The sequence below is a fragment of the Planococcus citri genome, chromosome 4 (genome assembly GCF_950023065.1).
Source record: "Planococcus citri chromosome 4, ihPlaCitr1.1, whole genome shotgun sequence".
Lineage (NCBI taxonomy): Eukaryota > Metazoa > Arthropoda > Insecta > Hemiptera > Pseudococcidae > Planococcus > Planococcus citri.
In genome coordinates, this window is record NC_088680.1 from 19,830,222 (window position 1) to 19,850,162 (window position 19,941).

The 19,941-nt window shown below is 35.6% G+C and overlaps 1 protein-coding gene and 1 long non-coding RNA gene across 4 annotated transcripts in view; both read left to right on the forward strand.

The window, feature by feature from the left end:
* LOC135842319 (Ig-like and fibronectin type-III domain-containing protein 1) overlaps positions 1 to 19,941 on the forward strand; it is a 315,844-nt gene that overhangs the window by 52,601 nt on the left and 243,302 nt on the right. For all 3 annotated transcript variants that reach the window (XM_065359716.1, XM_065359715.1, XM_065359717.1), the window contains one exon: positions 2,602 to 2,672. The gene's annotated coding sequence lies outside the window, so the exon portion shown is untranslated. The remainder of the gene's footprint in view (positions 1 to 2,601; positions 2,673 to 19,941) is intronic.
* Positions 1 to 19,941, forward strand: part of LOC135842327 (uncharacterized) — a 406,653-nt gene that overhangs the window by 26,474 nt on the left and 360,238 nt on the right. The window lies entirely within an intron of this gene.

Consider the following 19,941-nt stretch of genomic DNA (forward strand, 5'->3'; position numbering starts at 1 on the left):
TTATTTTGGATGAAATGAGAATTTTAACGACTGATGAAAGTGAAAAAATTCTGATGATACATTTTGCTTTTTAGATTTTGAGTTTGTATTCAACTTTCAAACCCAAATTTTTCTGAAATTTCTAAAATTTCAAAACAGCCTAGACTCGAATCATTTTCAACTTCACTTTAAAGAGATTTTCAGTTTTCAAACAGAGGATTGGGTAACCTATTTTCTTTAGAAATAATATCAATCCGATTTTCTTACGAAAATTTAAAAAAAATTCATCTTTTTAATTACCTTCTGGTGGAAAATGGTCAATATTTTTTTTGTAACCTTTGAAGAAGTAACCCCATCACTTTTACAAAAGGGTTTTCATTTTCACCCGAATCCATAAATTTCGGTATTCCAATCTTACACCCCCCACCCCATCCCCACCGCTATCTTACCCCTTCGGTACCTCATCCGTTGATTGCCCTTATTTTGAGTATTATTTTAGAATTTTTCTATCGCAACGATACAATGTTCTATACTGTTATTCAAAATGGCGAAAATTTGAAATTTTTTGCAAGGTAAAGGAAGTCACCGGGGAGGGGGAGGGGTGAATGCAATCGCGTAATATATCACCCGACTAATAAATAAAGTCTCGTTGGTGTTTTTCGACGAGACAACTTCGACTTGTGTCACGTATTTTGATAAAATAAAACGCTGCTGGTGAAAAAAGCTCATAGCAAAGTTGTACAAACTGTCAGTAACGAGCGACGTCTGCAATTAACTTGATTTCGCAAATACGCAGCCAGCTTTTACGAGCATTAAAACGATATTCTCAAAGTTGTATTGGTTGATTGACAACGTGTAGATTTAATATGTACCTCACCTACTTTAAAATCTCGAAAAATTTTTGAAGCTGAGTGTAAGAGGAGGAGAATAATGATTTCAAATTGTCTGCTATTCTCATTTCGAGCGAGGCACGTGTGAAAAGAAGAATGTTATAGATGACGAATGTTGAGAGATTGGTGGCTGTATCTTTGTTCGGGTTCTCAAGGTTGTAAAAATTGACTTGAGCTGCGGATGAGGGCACGTCGAGTCGAATCGTTGATGCAGTAATTTGATAAATTGAACTAGCCGCATATCAATATAAAATAGATACACTGTGTACTGTGTGTACTTTTGCAGAGATGAAGTTGCAGATAATCAAAAATACATAAGCTCGCGTATCTCGACAAAACAAACATTAAAGTTATATTGCGCATTCGTCTGTGTTTACTTACCCTGTATGATATATTCGCTCCTATATTCATACAGTACAGATATATTATGTACATCTCTATATAGATACACTGTACATCGTCGTATGTACGAGTGTGTATGCAATTCGACGACTGCACATTTATATCATTAAGAGAGAAAGTGAGAAAGACGAGCAGAGGGGTAAAAAGCGAATCTGGCTGAATAAAACAAATTGCTCACATGTATAAGCATTAATTTGATTAATGATTCACCCTCGCAATGTATACCTAGTTCAGTTCAGACTCGACATAAAATGGGTTTATTTATTCGGACGACCTATGGATATTTTTCAAATTCATCGTTATACTCGTCGACAAATAGTTATATCGGCTGTATTATTCGACTCTTAATTAATTTACGCCGAATAAAAACGACGATGAGCTTGGATCGTCACGTCATCCATGGAATAGGTAATTTTTTTTCAACCGAATTGCAAGATTGATTACGTCAAAAGGTGCGAAAGCATATTGCGGTGTTAATTTTATTTGCTCAAGATTTTTCCACTTTTACAAAGGGCTTTTGCCAGCCTAATCCGCGTCATTAATTTTCTCGTCTTCGATTTTCGTCAAGTTGTTTCCTTTCTTTCTTTCTTTCTCTCTGTTTTTTTTTGTGTGTTAATCTTTAACGAATGAAGCAATTTCCTTTATTAGTTTCTTTATGCGAAAATGGCGGCGGCGGTTTTTCAAAAGCACCCCTGTTTGGAAAAAAATCCACATCCGGTGGCCGCACCACCGCGGCTTTATTGGCGAGCATTTTTTCTCACTTTTTCGTCTTCGCTTGTCCGTTGTATACTCGTGTACTAAAAATGCTGGTAAGTAATCTTTTGAAACGAACGCCATCGCCGCGTCTTATGTACCCAACCCACTACGTGTACGAGTAGTGTATTTTGATTAATGATCATTCTTTTATTTTTGATGCTCGATGGAGCGGTGAACTTAATCGCGATGTGATGGGATGCTCATTCTAAGTGACCTTGAAAGCGCACGGTACGTGTTACAAGAGCTTTTTCCCCTGGTACCAAACGATATATGAGATTATGTCCTTCGAGCTTACCCGTCTCTTTTATAATCATTAACCCGAGGATTGATACGATGCGGTTTGTGTCTACTTTTTTTTTTGTTGTTGTTGTTGTTGTTGTTGGTGCTGGTCGAGAAAAGAAATATGACGTGTGGGATTTTGAGGTGGGTATGGTTTGGCGAGTGACGAAATGACTTAATTTTTCGGCTGGTTCGATACCTACTGGAGAAAATTGCTCGATGGTTACATAGTTAATCAAGATTGATATTACTTGGAAATTTTATTGATTTTTTGTTTGTTTTTGATTTGTTTTAGATATTATCACTGGACTAGCACACCTGCATGCGTTCTTCCGTTCTGCCATTTTCTCCATATTCTCGATTTAGGTAAGTGATATTTTTTGGTGTTTGCGAAAAAAATGTTATTTGTTGGTTAGAAAAATACTTAACTGACAATGAGTTGTAGAGGAAGATATGGAAAAAAAATGTATTCCGTTTTATGAAATAGTGTAGGCATGTTGAATTCGAGTTGAATTTTTCGAAAATCACTCCACAGCCTCCCTGTGCTATAATAATTTCTTCGGATTTGGTGTCCAAGTCAAAAAAATTAACGTAGAAATTTTGTATGCACATTAAGGTGGATCAGGAGGAAAAAAGTGGAAGGATTTTGACCACATTAAGTGAAAACATTTATTTCAAGTTGAAAATTACTCTGGACATTTTTTAGCTCCGAATGTGCCCTTGGAGGCGATATATGGGTCCTAAAATAAGGAGCATTTTTGGAAAAAAAAATCTTGATTTCTTTGCTGTGGTCTCTATTCCACAGTTTTGGAGGAAATGGCACTCCAAATTACACTATTTAAGATTTTGCGTCGATCTAGGCCATATTGTCATCGAAATCCAAGTCTACTTTCAGCCCTCTCATCTACTGAGCAGTTGAAAATTCAAAAATCGTCGATTTTTGAGTATAAATTCGTGTTTTGAAAATTTTTTCATCTAGACCAAAACATCGAACGATATCATTTCTGAAACCAGGAGAATATTTTAGAACGCAGTGGTGCCAATTTTTTCATCATTATCGCAAATTTCAAAAAAACTGAAAAAAATGGATAAACTTTTGATCATTTTTCTCGATTTTTTGAAATTTGCTAAAATTGACCAAAAATTTGGCATCATTGTTTTCCAAAATATTTTTTCTGTTTCAGAAATATTATACCGAATTATTTTTCGATGTTTTGGTGTAATAATGTGAAATATTTGAAAAGAAAAAACGTTTAAAATACGAATTTACCCAAAAATTGGCGTCTTTCGAATATTCAACCGCTCATAAGAACCTTAAAAGTAGTCTTGGATTTTAATGGCTATGGCCATGACCTATGTCCGTCTTTTGGAACTAGGCCATTTTTCTAGAGATAAAATGAGTCGGAGCTGAAGCAAAAAAACCAAGATTTTTTAAAAAATTCCCTCTCTTTGAAGGTCCAAACCTAAATCCTGGTAAAATCCCGAATATGTAGCTAATTGCCTATATTAATTATCAAGCTTTTTCAAACTTTCATTATAAATCTGCACAACTATACGTTTCGAAATGCTCTTTTTTGAGGGGGTATTTGCACAAACCAGGGATGGCAAACCAAAAACTTGAATCTGAAACTGGAAAAACCTATCAATTTTGAACAGAAACGGAAACCTAAACTTAAATCGAAATTTCTATATATTGAAACCTAAAAGTAGATTGAAAAAATATCGATTTTTAATGAAAGTTTTTTCCAAAAATGTTCAACAAAATACATATTATTGAATTTGACTTTTGTTCCAAATACTGAAGAATCTCTCAAAAAAGCATTAAAATGGCTGAAAATTGTCTAAAAGTAATGAAATTGTACTAAAATTGGACAAAAAACACATGGAAGAGTATTAAAAACCTGTTAGAATGATATAAATAAGTACACAAAAAAAACAACAATAAAGTCATAAAAATTACCAAAAAGTAAGTAATGAAATATTATTGAATTTTGTCCAAAATGCACGAAAATCTGCTGAAAAAGTGTTGAAATAATGTAAAAATATTTTTAAAAAAATTAAAATCCTTGAAAATTTCCAAAAAAGTTGGCGAAATTTGCCTAAAATAAGAGAAAAAGTATTTAAAAACTTGTTAAAATGAGATGAAAACGCTCAAAACATCATTAAAATCATTGAACATTTTCCAAAAAGTGATAAAATTTCAGTAAAATTTAACGAAATGTAACTAAATTTGCATACAGACATTGAAAAATTTTTTGAACACGAAGAAAATATAACAAATTTTTTAATAAATGTATGAAAAAGTACTGAAAACTCATAAAATTGTATAAAAACACTCAAAAAACATTAAAATCAATCAAAATCAATTCAAAGTTTTAAAAAAATGATGAAATTTCATTAAAATTTTTCAAAATGCAGTCAAAATTGTGTAGAGCATTGTTAAAATTTGCGTAAAACTCAAATAAAGCATTAAAATTGATTAAATTTCAACGAAGTTTGATAGAAAAATGTCATCGAATTGATCTAGAGAGCTGAAATTTGATTTTTACCTTATTTTTGACCTCCTGAGTCGATTGGCGATGGTTTCGAACTATTTTAAAGCCTCCGGTGGATTTTAGTTTTTTCATTTTTTCCCCCAAAAAGAATCACTAAAATGGATTTGAACAGACACGAAAATATTTTGAAAGTATGTATTTAAATCGATCGAAAGGGTCACATTGACATAGATGGTAAATCCGAGTTGATATGTGCTGAATTTCATCTCCAACCCCTCCCCCCACTAGCCGCGTTTTTCGAAAACCGCAGAATTCTAAACTCCTTTAGAGAGAGAGAGAGAGAGAGAGGCTCTGGGATGGTTTACCATCATCATCAATCAACTCAGGAAGTCAACATTAAATTTCAGCTTTTCAAGTAAATTTGATGAAATTTGGATTCTTACCCATTTTTGACCCTTTGAATTTGAAAAAAATCGCCAAAAATCGCAAAACGATTTTGAACATCTGGCATTTTGATGTCCAAGTTTTGCTGTCAGCCAAACAATGTCAAAAAATCTAGCTTTTTCAAACATTGACAAAAATTGTCGCTTTTTAGAAAAATTGCTAAAGATTATAATAAGTGTTGAAAAATGTTAAAATGATACATAAACGTTGAAAAAAGTAGTAAAATCAATAAAAATGTTCATAAACAGTAGAAATTTCGTAAAAATTGAAAAAATGTTGGAAAAAGTGCCTGAAAATTACTTGAAAACATGAATATGTACAGCATTCAAATCTTTGAAAATTATCAAAAAATATTGAAATTTCAATAAAAGTTGGCAAAAGTGCATGAAAATGAGTTGAAAACGCGTTAAAATGGTGTAAAAACACTCAAAAAAGCATGTTTTTAATTCCATTGGTCCTTATCAATGAAAGTAATCTGATCGTCATTCGATGAAAAACTGCACGATTTGAACTTTCATTAGTCTTATTTTACCCTTCTGAAACCACTTCTATAAAAAATATTTTCCTGTCAATTTTTCAATTACATAAGAAAATACATCTGCCCAAAATAAAATTGTCACATATTTGCCAAAACATTTAATAAAAAAAAAATTCAATCGCGAAAACATCTACATTCGACTCCCATATAGACCTATTTGCCCGCCAACTTCGCAGTTTTCCATCAATTATCCACGCTACTTGTTTAGTAAGCAGTTCACAACACCACTAAAAGAAAAGAAATAGGCAATAAATCAAGATAACGCAGACGAAGGAAGAAAAAAAAAGCAGAAAGGAAAGGCAAGAACTAGAGAATTTAATTTTGTATGGCTTTAAAGTTCCCCGCAGCGTTATCTATTCGTGCACAAAGGGGAAAAAAATTGAAAATCAAACATTTGCCAGATCGAAGTCTCAGATAGCGCGAATAATACAAGTACGACGAGTAGGTACGGTACAGTTGGGAAAAAATTCGAAAATTTCGCTATCACATCTTTTAGTTGTGCGCGAGAGCTTGAAAGCCTAAAGCGTGCGGAATTTCCGTTTCACGAGTGATCTTGTTTTGTTTGAAAATTGCTTCGAATTAATTCGCTGATTTTCACGTTTTAGCTGCATGGATGCCGCACCAAGAAGGTATAAGTAATTTCGCACTAAAGTGGAAATTTCTCGCGTTTAAAACTTTTGTTTTATAGAAAGAATTGAATAGAATGGAAATATATAAAGGAGCAGGCAAGAAAAAAATAGCGAGAAGAGTCTCTATAGTATTGTACCTACGTTTTATGCATAAATCGAGAAATTTTCTCGCGGGTCGCTGTTTGTCGTAAAAGATGAAGAACGACTGAATCAGATTAAGTAGGAATTATTTACGTGTTCCGCGTACCAGCTAAACCTACGTTTATTACGACGACGATGATACAAATCTTCGTATAATAATTTCAAGGTAATCTGAGGACGATGAAAATTATATTAAACGTCGATTAAATATGTACTTACATCTCTTAGGATGATGATGACGTTGATGATGGCCGATTATACGCGACGTTTGTAAATTGGTATAATAAAATGTCAGTCGAATGTTGCTCTATACACGTAACGGTATAACCTTTTAGGTATTTTGCAGCTTGTTAAATTGCGGTGTGAGTAGAGAATTTCACACGTAACTTGGCTGAAGGAGGCGCCTACCTAATAGGTCACTTCTTAATGCGGATACTGGTTACGAAATTTTCAAGTAGGGACCTCAACCTCTACCTACTGTAGTTAGGAAAACCAACGACGATGTTGAGTCAATAATACCTACCTAAATACCAGCTGTTTGTACGAAAAATGTCAATCGAAGGTTATCGTCTCGGTCCAATTATTGTTGTACGAGCTAAAAAATACTTGCGTAAGTTTGAAACCCTGCGAAAATTCGATAACCTTGACCCGTTAACCTTGACTAAGCCGGGTACGACGACACGTCTGCGAGTTTTCAAATCCAAAGAGCTAACGAACTAGCCACGAATTTACCTTATCTCATTCACGTAAAGAAGATCTTATCGAGCCATCTGTGATAGTATTCGGTCGAATAACTAATCAGCTTGATAGTTCGCGACTGGACAACTAAACCAGTCAAAGATCGTTACTCTTCGTTGGAAAAAGCCGACTTAAATGTTTCCTCGACTACATAGATGCAAAGAGCACCTAAAACTATGCGTTAGAGCAATTTTTATAGACCAAAATCCACCTCAAAGACGACTTAAGACGTTGTACGATATCTATACCTATGAAAAACAAGCCCAGAAGTAAATCTACCTACCTACCTTACTCTTGCGAGACAGTGACTTAATGAACTCGTTTATCCCGCGCGAGGAGAAAGCTCGCAGAGGGTCGAACGAGGTACGAAATTCGTTATACGTTTCGACGAATACCAAATTACCGTAAAAAATTCCGTATACGTATCTTCAATTTTTCAAATTGATCGAGCTAGCGGTTGCTTGAGCTCTGGCAGCGTCGTCGGTGGCGGTGGCGTTGGCGATGCAAATTGATGTAAATAAATTTCATCGTTTACGCAACGTGAGCGTCTTTTTTACGCGTTATACGCAAAATTAAACATTTTATTGAACATTTACCCCGAGCTAGGTTATCTTTTTCATTTTTACCTACGTAATATTTCGCTTATACCTTGTGCTATGACTAGGTATATACGTACCCGAAATATGCAGCAGGTACAAAAGTATAAGATCATTTCATATTGCGAGAACGTGTACAGAAATGAGCGTGGATATGAAAAAATCTCTCAGGTCGAGTTATTGTACATCTTAAACTGCTGCGGAGGTGAACTTTTGTCAAAATTATAGAGAAAACAGCATTTTATCGAAATTTTTATATAGGTAATATCGCTTATCTTATTTTTTGAAGCTTGGAAATTCCTTCAATATTCACGACAGGCACATAGAAATTTTTTACCTTCTCTTTTTTTCTAACAAGGGAATCTCTTGAGGTGTCACACTCCGATTTGAACGAGACCGCGATTTTTGGAAAGAACATTGTCTAAAACCCCCAAAACCAAATTTTCAGCTGCCCAAGTTCATTTTTCGATTTTTGGCGAATTTTTGAAAATTCAAAATTGACTGGTTTTGGCGATTTATGTTTTTTTTTTTCAGTACGTACTTGATCAGTAAAAATGGTCAGAATAAGTCCCAAAAGTAATATTAATTACCCAAATCCAAATTTTACCATTTCCAGCCATTCTGGAGCCTCCAGCGCGATTTTTCAATTTCTCCAGAATTTCGATTTTGCTCCAGAAGGCGTGAATATGAAGTTGGGCAGCTAAAAATCGAGTTGTGTGTTATACAGGACTTGTTTAACGAGTTTATCTTCATTTGAGCCGATTTTGGGAGTGGCACCTCAAGAGTTGTTTTTTGACCCACTTTTTTCAAAATCAAATAATCCAAAAAATCAAAAGAAAACCGTTTGTGAGGAATTTTTTGAAATTTGTGCGAATCGCTGTATTTTTTCAAGAACTAACCCCCGGAGCGCAAATTCTACCATTTCCAGCCGTTTTGGAGCGAGAGTGACCCTAGCTCAAAAATCCACTCTTGAGGTGTCACTCTCAAAACCGGCTCAAATGTGGATAAACTCGTTAAATAGGTTGAGTTTAATACACAACTCGATTTTTAGCTGCCCAACTTCATATTCACGCTTTCTGGAGCAAATTCGAAATTCTGGAGAAATTGAAAAATCGCGCTGGAGGCTCCAGAATGGCTGGAAATGGTAAAATTTGGATTTGGGTAGTTAATATTAGTTTTGGGATTTGTTTTGGCCATTTTTACTGATCAAGTACGTGCTCAAAAAAAAGCAGAAATCGCCAAAAACAGTCAATTTTGAATTTTCAAAAATTCGCCAAAAATCGAAAAATGAACTTGGGCAGCTGAAAATTTGGTTTTGGGAGTTTTAGACTATGCTCTTTTCAAAAATCGCGGTCCCGTTCAAATCGGAGTGTGACACCTCAACAGGTTCCCTTGTAAAGTCGGGCCCTCTGCAACAGACATCATCGTTGAACAAAAATTTGGCTAAAAGCACAAAAAATTATTCAAAAATCAATTTTTTCAAAGTCCGAAGAAGGTTTGACAAAAAATTATTTGACACGGTTGAAATTTTTTACTTCATTTTTTTGTCCCATGTGAAAAAGTCATACCAAGTTGTAAAAAATCAAAAAAATCAAAAAATTAATTTATCCAAAAATTTAATATTTCTGGATCAAAAAAAAACTCCTCCAAATCATTTGAGCTATGTTAGGCACCTCTAGTGGGCAGTCCCCTAAATTGAAAATGGGGGGGGGGATGAAATAGACCAACTTAGGTGAAAAATTCTTCAAAATTTTCCATTTCTGTATCCTAATTTTTCTGAATAACCGCCTTTTCAAGAAAAAAACTTTCCAAGGCCACTAAAATAATGTTGGTTTCATTGTATTGACCCCCCCCCTTTTGAAAAAAAATCAATGAATTAAAAACTGTCTGTTCAAATTTTTAGAAACGTTTTCAATTCTGGGAAGATGATAGAATCATTCCATTAAAAAACTGACATTTTGGGGGGGGGGTACCACTTTTTCATCATCCACAGGATCACCGGGGGAGGGAGGGGGGAGAGTTTAAAACTATAAAATTGTACTTTTGTGGTGAAGATGGAGCAAATCCAAAGATAAGAATTTGAAAACGGCAGAATTTTAATTTTTCTTGATTTTTTGAGGAAGGAAAAATTCAAGGAAATTCCACTTTCCACCAAAGTGGAGGGCTCAAAATATATAAATAAAGCTTTTCTGATGATAATGGATCAAATCTACGGATTTAGAGCAAGTCAAATCCCACTCTTTTATTGGGCGGAGAATTAAAAGTGGTTCTAATTACATTAACACGAAAATTGCATGAATAAAGGCTTTATTCATATCTAACAGTCCTTCTCCGATTCAGGAGGTTAGGAAAAGTTTTGTCATTTTGCCTGTGAGTCCGTCTTTTCAAAACAGTCAAGAAAAAGTCCTTTTTTCCAAAATTCTGACATTTAATCAAAATCGAACGAAAAATGAAAACTCAATTTTTCAGCATTTTTCATTTTTTCAAACGTCAGAATAATTGAATATAACAGCAAAAAATTGAATAATTATGTAGGTATTTTGTTAATGAAAACCGATTGATTATTTTCATTATTTTGATGTATTTTCTTGATTACCTTTTTGTTTCTTTAAAAAAATTACAGTTAGTTATTGATTTTTTTTTGGCAATTTTGTGAAAATGAAGAAAATGAATTGGGGGGGGGGGGGAGGAGAGATCAGTACATTTTCAATTTTGAAAATGTCCCTCCAAAGGTCCTTTTTTATTAGTTTTCAGATTTTGTTAGACGCCTTGTTGAAGGAAACTTCTTATTTAAGAAAACTTCTTTCTGAAAAAAAGTCTCCTAAAAGAAACTATCATCATGAGGGGAGGGAGTCAGGGGTTCTTCCAAAAAGAAAACTTGTGTTTTGTAAACAAAAACAAATCATTTTCGACCTTAATTTTTGAAAAAGAATATACTTGCTGTAGAGGAGAGATCATTTGGTGAGGTTGGGGGGGGGGGAAGAAGCATTCAGACTGATCCAATTAAGAACAGATGAAAAATAAAATCAATAGTTGAATACTTTTTAAAATAGGTCTCTCGAGAGTAAAATGAGACAGCGAAATGGTACAAACGAGAAAACATCCCCAATAATTTTTTTGGCCTGTCCCATTTATCAAATTTTGGTCAAAAACTTGCGAAACAACTCAGAAAACGTGTTGTTTGCAGAACTTCACGGATACTTCGGACACAGTAGTAAATTTTTTAGCATCATTCTTTTGATCTTTCTTCCGAACACGAGTTTATACATAGAAAGCAAACAATATAGTACAGGTGATAAATAGCGAGAGATAACTGTAAAGCGCGAAATAAATTTGAACGAAAAAAATAATAAACTAAAAAAAAAACAAACAAGAACCACATTTTTCAAACCCGAACGGATAATCCTCAAGCGCCACCCAAGCGATACTAAATATTCTTTTCGGAAGATTATGTTAAAAAGGGGGCATCGGTTACCTCATAAATTACTATTTAGCGTGCGAATTTTTGTAGGTAACTTCTTATATCAGCGACTCGATTCCGTTATAAAGCGATGTAACAGAACCGTATTAAATTAATAAAATCACAAAGCCATCTGCATAGCATTTTGCCAACAAGCTGTGCTTAAATGCCATACACGTATAAAAAGTCGAAGAACCTGTTAGCGCGGTGAACGTGTTAGTTACGATTTAAATTCGCTAACTGACCTATTTGGAAACAGATCAAATTCTATAGAGGAAATAGCGATACCGATACCAATAATATAACCGATATCGATAAATTATCTGCAACACGTATAGGTCTATAAGACTGTAGTACATCTGTGTGCTGAACTTGTAGTGTAGCTGTAAGGCCATCTTTGTGTGTATTTCATCTCAGGACACAGATCATAATACCAAGATTATTAGTATCTTACATCTAGCAAAACCGCTTTGGGTAGGCTCAAGGGGGTGCGGGGTTGAAATGACGTATATTTTCGACCATTTCATTATCACCTCATCATTTTGTAGCGATTCTTCAAAATCAAATTTATTCAGTAAAAAAAATACATATGTATATTCAAAAATGTTGCAAGTTGATGCCAATTACGTATTATAAATATTTGCTCGAATGTTACGGTCGGTCCGCGAACGTGGAGTAATTTTATCATTACTACGTGAAAATGGTTTAATTTAAAACCACGGCCGCGCCGACGACGAACAACGAATTTGGTCACGTTTAAACAATACTATACGAAACACGACAGAGAGGGAAACCCTACTGACACAGAGAAATTTTCGCCGCTTGTAAGGTTTCGTGGCCGAAGTAATTTTAGTTTTAGCTGAAGCATAAAAATTTGTTACCTTTGCGAGCTCGCGACGAAATACTGGGTTGCTACATTTGCATAATAACTGCGATTACAAAATAAGTACAACGTACCGTGCTTATGGGTGGATTAAGGATGGGTAATTGGGTGAGAGGGAGGAAAATCTGGTACAAATATTGGTGTTGAGGAGGACGTATAGGATAGAGACAGGATACCTATTCGTGTAATTAAAAGAATAGAAGATGCTGGCCGAAGGGTTGCAATCTGCGTAGCATTAGATCGAAACGAGAATCTGCTACGTTAGAATTGGCCCTAAAGGTGTAAAGAAGCAGCCCCTCGAATAGCAGCATCAGGTATCTATGTAATTGGTATAATGTCGTCGTAAATAATAAGACAAATCATCCGACAGATTGTACAATTGCGAGCGTTTTAAAACGAGCAATTTATATTCGTTGATTTAGAGAATTTAACGACGGTATCGATTTGGAAAATTGGTCTCAGCTCGTACATTGTGCAAAGTGTAGGAGTGCGAGTATACTATTCAACCCCTTCTCGAGTGTTTTTACTACCACCGACGATAAATCTTTCGACGAGATGAGCCTATGTACGTATAACCATAGAAAAACGTATCTAGACGTATAAAAGGATTGTTAAACTTCTCTCGTGATAATACTTCCTGATGCATAAATCACGTTCAAGGTTAGACCCATCCTATCTATATGATACTGTACGTGTACTCTAGACGGTTTCTGTATTGTAGATTTAGACATGTACGTTCAACATTATAGGTATAGGTACATGTGCTCTGGTGTGGCGGATTGGATTGGATACTCAAACGCCATCAAATACGTGAATTAATGTGCACATGTACCATTAGCAAAACTAATTCGTATATTGATTGCGAAATACCATACACATGTCAAATATGTCTTGGCTTGTACAAGGTGGAGTAATTGAAATGTTCGAGTTGTACATTCGTCACCGATGCGCCATCGTGTTCGTTAATTAATTTCCTAGGTATTTATGTGTGTTTTGTTGTTGGTTTTTCTCTGTATATGTAGGTACATCGGTGTTACTTAGATATTTTTATGTGTAGTTACCTACTACTACGTGGATTTATTTATGATGTACTTACCTAGTTGTATGTACATTACATTACGTTGGACTTGGACACGAGATGGAGACGAATCGCGGATTCAAGGTTTATACTGCGGCGAGAGAGTGAGAGAGAGGATACTTCATGTACTCGTACCTATAACTACCTACTGTTGGTAAATTGCACGTTTTACCGCAAGGTCATTGCGAAGATGTTGGTCTGCTGCGAGTTCTTTGACCGGCTCTCTGTACTGTAGGGCTTCACTCTGTATCAACAGTTGCGTAAACGTTCGGGTCGGTTCGATTCAGGATTTCTGAAAACCTTGTGCGATTCGTTGCGGTGAATAAAAGGCTGCTAATTTGCTCTATAGTAAGTGGAGATGAGTATAGTGAAGATTTTGCTTGAATAGAGAATTACGAGTAGAAAACTTGATAATTTAAAACATTCTTCAATTGAAAATTTCCTACCGAAACTTTGAAATCTGAATCGTTTTACAATTGTGCGTCTTTTTTGGACAACACTTCAAGGTCAAAATCGAATCTTAAGAATTGAAAAAAAGTCAGCCAAAAATTTAAAAAAATGAAAATTCCATCCTTATCGAGGTGAAAAGCCGAATTCGTTGTGAACCACATTTCTACTCCCTTATCAAATTGTTTGGAAACAGTTTTGAATCAATTCGAGCAATTCTGAGGTCTCCAGCAACAAATTATGAAGAATTTAAAAAATAATCAAAATTTCGGCAAAAGTAGGGAAAATGGAAATGCTACCTGATTCAGCTTAAAAAAAAAACTGCTAATTCGATACCCTCCTTATTTCCACTCCTTCTTCCAATCGTTGGAACACAGTTTTTAGTCATTTTGAAGAATTCTGCAGCTTCCAACAACGAATTGTGAGAAAATTGGACAAAAGGTTTAAAAAATTCAAATGTTACATTTGAATTGAGCCGAAAAAGGCAGAGCCTCTCTTCCTTTCATAAAGAAAATTGAAAAATTTTCTCATAAATGAGGAAACATAGATATAATAACTAAAATTTTTTTCCAGTTTTTAAATGATTAGGAATCAAATTTTTGAAAGCAATATTCAATTCTGAGATAATTTGGATTCTCTGTGCTTAACAAAAGGGTGAGGGGTCACAAGAAAACCAAAAGATTAACACTTAAAAGCAAAAGATTTGCATTTTTTGAATATTTTCAAAAAATTGACCCCTCTCTCCACCTCCTCTCCAAGTAGAAGAAGAAAACAAAAAATATTAAAATCATCAAAAACAAGCGATGTGGGTATCAATTTATTTATGTTTACCAAGGCACTGGCACTAATTTTGAAAACCATTTGATGGCATTATCAACATTGAGCCTTCCAGAAGTGCTGGATTCTTAACATTTATGATCTATGTATGTACTTCTAGAAATTTTGGACCCTAATCACCCTTCTCAGGGTGTTTAGTTTCAAATTTGAGGATAATCAGTGTTATCAAATCAGGAATCAGCGCCTCAGAAAACTAAGATTTTTTTGCTTGTATTGAAGTTTTTAAAATTAAGGGGTTCAACCCCTTTTCCAGTAGTCCACTTGTCCATATTGTGGGACTTATTCAGTATTTTCTTGTAATTTTTTTCTCTTGTCTGATCGACTGTCTAAACTCCCTTCTTGTCCCAGTATGAGGAACTTCATTCCCTAGTCGTTGATTGTCTGGTCCAGTTTGTACGCTTCAAAATCACTGTATAATCGACACTTAAAAAGTCTATTCAGCATTTTCCAGAGGTTATATTTCAGTTGGCTGCCTTGAGGCAATAATTTGCTCATCTTCATAGTATTACTTCTTGACATTGTATTCCAGATTTGCAGTGCTGTGAGAACGCAGAAGTGCTTCTTCCCATTCCCTTCCTTTGTTCTCACAAAAAAGACACCGTTCTTGGCGTTCTTTGTTCCTTATTGCTTTCAAATCCAACACCTCGTTCCTGTTCCTAGTTCTTGTGCTCCATAAGCAGAAGCGTTCCTGTTCCTGTTCTTGTTCTAAATCAAATTTCCAAGATTTACATTCCTGTGTTTCCATTCCCATTCCCTATAGGCTTCTGTGGTACAAGCAAAGCAATTTTTGGTGGAAATTTTGTCATTTTCTTCAATTGTACCCATAAACTATTAAAAGTTTGTGGAAAAGGCATATTTTTACAAATTTTTCAGAGTTTTGGGAGGTAATTTGAGAACCCTGAAAGAACATCTGAGAACGCCAAATTAGCACTCTGTTCCCAACATTCCCGTTACCGTCCCTGAAAAGTTTCACAAGAGTGTTCCCATTCCCTCCCATTCTCGTTCCTGTTCTTTAAATATATACGTTCCTGTTCTCAGTTCTTTGAAAGAAATTTCAAAACAAGTGTTCTTTAAGCATTCACTTTCCCATTTTTGTTTGTACTCACAGCACACTGCAGATTTGACAGCGCTCAACTTCAGCAGGAGCACTTAATTCATTTACTGTTCTCAGGAAACAGAGCGACGTTAGGAGATTAGTCTGCCCTCTGGTAATTCGTTGTAGCCATGCATGGGGTGTAGGGGGTTGTGTGTTGCTTTAGTTTTTCTGCTCTGGTAGCATCAACCTTTTATTCTCCTTATCTGGACTGCTATACAAATCGAGTTTGTAAAGAATGCTTCTGCTCATTGTGCAAACTCATCTCTCACCTTACCCTGCATATAATCAAATGTGAAAGTCATCACACGATTAGACATGGGTTAGGTAACTGTATGTTGAGGGTGCCATTCAATTCTTTACAAGTTCAGTTTGAAAGGTTTGCATCAAATATTTGCTTGATTTACAATATTAGAATAGCAGTCCAGATAAGGAGAATAAAAGGTTGATGTCTGGCAGCCACCTCCCAACATGCCTCCAGTGGTGCAATCCCCATGAGACAATACAGTGCTGTGAGTAGAGTTGGTCTGAGCCACCCTGTTACCAAGCGACACGCTTCATTTAGGGGTATATCCACTTTTTTAGCATGCTGATTGCACCTTTACAGGGCATGCATATTCTGAGACAGAATAACACAGTGCTAGTGTGGGTGTATGCGGGACCTGTGGTTTAGCTAGATACCAGATATGGAAATACACCATTTTCAGTTATAGATTTCGTAGTTTTGAAGGTGATGTGATTTTTTCATTTCAGTTGTATAATAAAATGGAATCAAAAAAATGGTGGGAAAATGTCTATTTTGCATTCCAAAACTCGCTTTGTCCATTTTTATCGAAGTTGGGTTTTCAGCAGTACCTGTTAGATGAAGTATTAACTCACATTCCTACATCATCAACCTACCAAAATGAGGTGTTAAACTCACCTAAATAGCCAATTCACTAAATATTAAAAAAAAAATAATGTTCCAAAATGTGATTTGTCCATTTTTATTGAAATTTTTTCAGCAGTATTTAGTGGATGAAGTGTATACCTACACTCCTACATCATAAATCCACCCAAATAAAGTGCTGAACTCGCCTAAAAAGCCAATTTACCCGTTTAAAGGAAAACTGTTTTTCCTCTTTCCTGAAAAGTTGTGAAAATGGACAAAGCGAGTTTTGGAATATCACTCTTCAAATGAATATGAGGTAAAAAATAACGTAAATTAAATTGAGAACTTGAAAATTTTTTTTCTATAACCAAAGATGGCGTATTTCCATAGTTCCTTAGTTTAGCTTATAGACACTGGACCTGCGGAGTAAGACAACCAACTGCAAGCTGAGGGGAATGGAAACGGTAAAGAAAGTTTGTGTAGGGATAATTTATCCCGCTGAGTGCTCTTGGCTGCGCTGTACTTCAATCCGCAGGCAACGGGGGAAAGGGATGGTAGTGAGTTTTGTGTAGAGCCAATTTCTCCCGCTGAGTGCTTTTGGCTGCGCTGTATTTTGCATGTAGTTTGTTCAAGAAATCGACAGCAGCGCAGCCAAGAGCACTCAGCGGGAGAAATTGGCTCTACACAGGTTTTTTTGGCAAGATGGCTGCCAGTTGGTTGTCTTACTCCGCAGGTCCAGTGTCTATAGTTTAGCTCCCCATCTATCTGCTGCCCACCAGCTTTCGGATTAGGTTTGTTCTTGCTGCTACTTTCATTTTGGACTTTTCAGAGTGTTGCCGGTAGGTGAGTGATCTATCCAGGGTCACTCCAAGATATTTGGGATAGTCTGTGTGACTTGACACAGTTTTTCCCCATTGTATGTTAAGCTGTCTCTTGGCCTTACAGTTTTGCAGGTAGAATGAACAAGTTTCTGTCTTGGCTGGGCTTAGAATCTGGTGATTAGCTCTGTAGTATGCATTAAGTTCTTCTATTGCCTGATTTAGCGTGTTTTCCACATCTACAAATGTGTCGTACTGTGCTGTGAGCACCAAGTTGTCTGCATAAAGGAAGTGAAATGTAGGACCTATGATTGGTTGGTCATTTGTATAGATATAAAAAAGGATGTGTGACAGGTCACTTCCCTGTGACAAGCCATTATTTTGCCTTCTCCAAGCGCCATTCTTTCCATCTACAGTCACATAGAACCTCCAAATTGATTAAAAAGCAATATAAAAAATCAATAATTGAAAGTACAAGTCACCAATACAACCTTGTTTCCACTTTTTTTTTAGCATAATCTTGAAAATGAAAATGAAAATAATTTATGTATTTGTAGGTAATTATCAATTTCAGTTTCGATCCAGCTGTTGAAGTTACAGCACAAATATGTTTCAATCAGAAATGCACAATGTTTTTAATTTAATTTTAACGACTTTTAAATTGAAATCAACATTCTGCAATGAATTTTTTTCCATTTGGGGGCCATATACGTATGATTAAATTTACGAAGTTTGTTTTCACCTAATCATAAATTTATAGCTTTGGCTTTGAAAAAAAAAAATTAAAATCAAAGTGTAAATTGCACATGTATTGTAGGTAGCCCTAATGGAGAAATGCATTTATTACTTTCGTTAATTAAGTGAACGTACGAGATACGAGTACCTATTTACGAGTACATATACTTACCTAGTAATTTAATCTCCGATTCATCAATACACATACCTATAGACGAATTGTTTCTCAAATCGAGCTTCACCTTACACCTTTATTAGAAATTCGAATTAACGATGTACAAAAAAAATGCCAATTTAACGTTCATCCTGCACACACATAATTTAAGTTACCTACTCGTATCTATACGTAAATCCACCAAACTTTCCATAATTTTATGTCTTAAGACCGAAGTAGGAGTATATGAATAACCATACATGTACAATGGAAGAATACCACAACTGATCTACCCAAATACTAGGATGGCAAAACAATAGACCAGCCTTTAGCTAAATCACGATTGAATTACCGGTTTAGATTGAAAAAAAAAAAGAATAAGAAAAAGAAATTCAAATTCATATCGCTCTTGGAAGGCGGTATTGCATTTCATTAGACACGCGGTTGAGTTTTATGCGGCTGATGCCAAAGACGAAGAAAGAGTGCGGGTTTGTTTTGAAAACATCTTCTGCATGTGTAGCGTGTACACTGCAGGTTCCTAGGTCACTGGAACACGATCGTCGCGCATATAAACTGGATACCATAAAGTTCACCGGCATGGCATATGCAGTCTCGAGATCGAGTCTCTGCCTCTCTGGTTTTAGTAAATTATTATTCGAGTGCCTCAACATGGTCGCGGATTACAAACAGCTCGTCTGGGTCAGCGCACGAATACGCAAGAAAGTTTTTCTCTCTCTGTCTCTCGCTTTGCCGGATGACATAACCGAGAGGAATATCTCATTGTTTCTTTTCTTCACCACGGATCGATAAATCATTGAAACTCCCGTAAATAATTATCGTGTGCTAATCGATGAGCCCGTACAGAGAGGAGAAACCGAACGCGAACGTTGAAGATAAAAATTTAAAATATTCCAAAGTAAGCTAAATGAATGCCCAAGGTTTTTGCAGCGTAATAATATTTTCTATTTAAATAAAATGAGTAAAAAAAAAACTTTAACGAATGACCGCTAATGAAGTGTATTATATGTACGAGTGGCCAATACCGTCCGTATTCCGATTCATATTGGTCAAGGGAATAATTTCAAAGAAAACCGAAAGTGCGCTGTAAGTTTCAACTTCAAGAATCCAAGGTACTATACGTACACTATCAAGGAAACATGAACATAAATAGGTATGCAATAAGGGGGAGATTACAGCTCGTAAGTTATTTTTCACATCTTTCTTTTCTACTTACACAATGTAAAGTTCACGTTGCCGCACACTTTGGTAAAATTAATTAAAAATAGTTGTCAAAAAAAAAGCTGCAGCTTTCCATGTTCATCTGGTTTTCTTCGACCAACGACCCTGGTATTGGTACCGACTCGTTTTACTATAATGGGAACGTTGATACGAAATTAATAATTTTTAACCAGCTTACTCGTACATTTGTATCGGAAAGTGGCGCAGAAAAAATTTCGACAACTTTTTCCGCTCGTAATCGTCGTCTCGTCGTCCACACTCCACAATATTGTGCTGTGGCAAATTTCGCAGACGGAAAAATTACCGAGAAAATACGTGATGGAAAAAATACCTTATGTATAGGTACGAGTTGCTACGTTGTAGGTGCTTACAAAAAATTAACCAATTAGAGAACTTTTTTCAGAGCTTTTGCACTACGTGATAGAAGATGTAATTAATT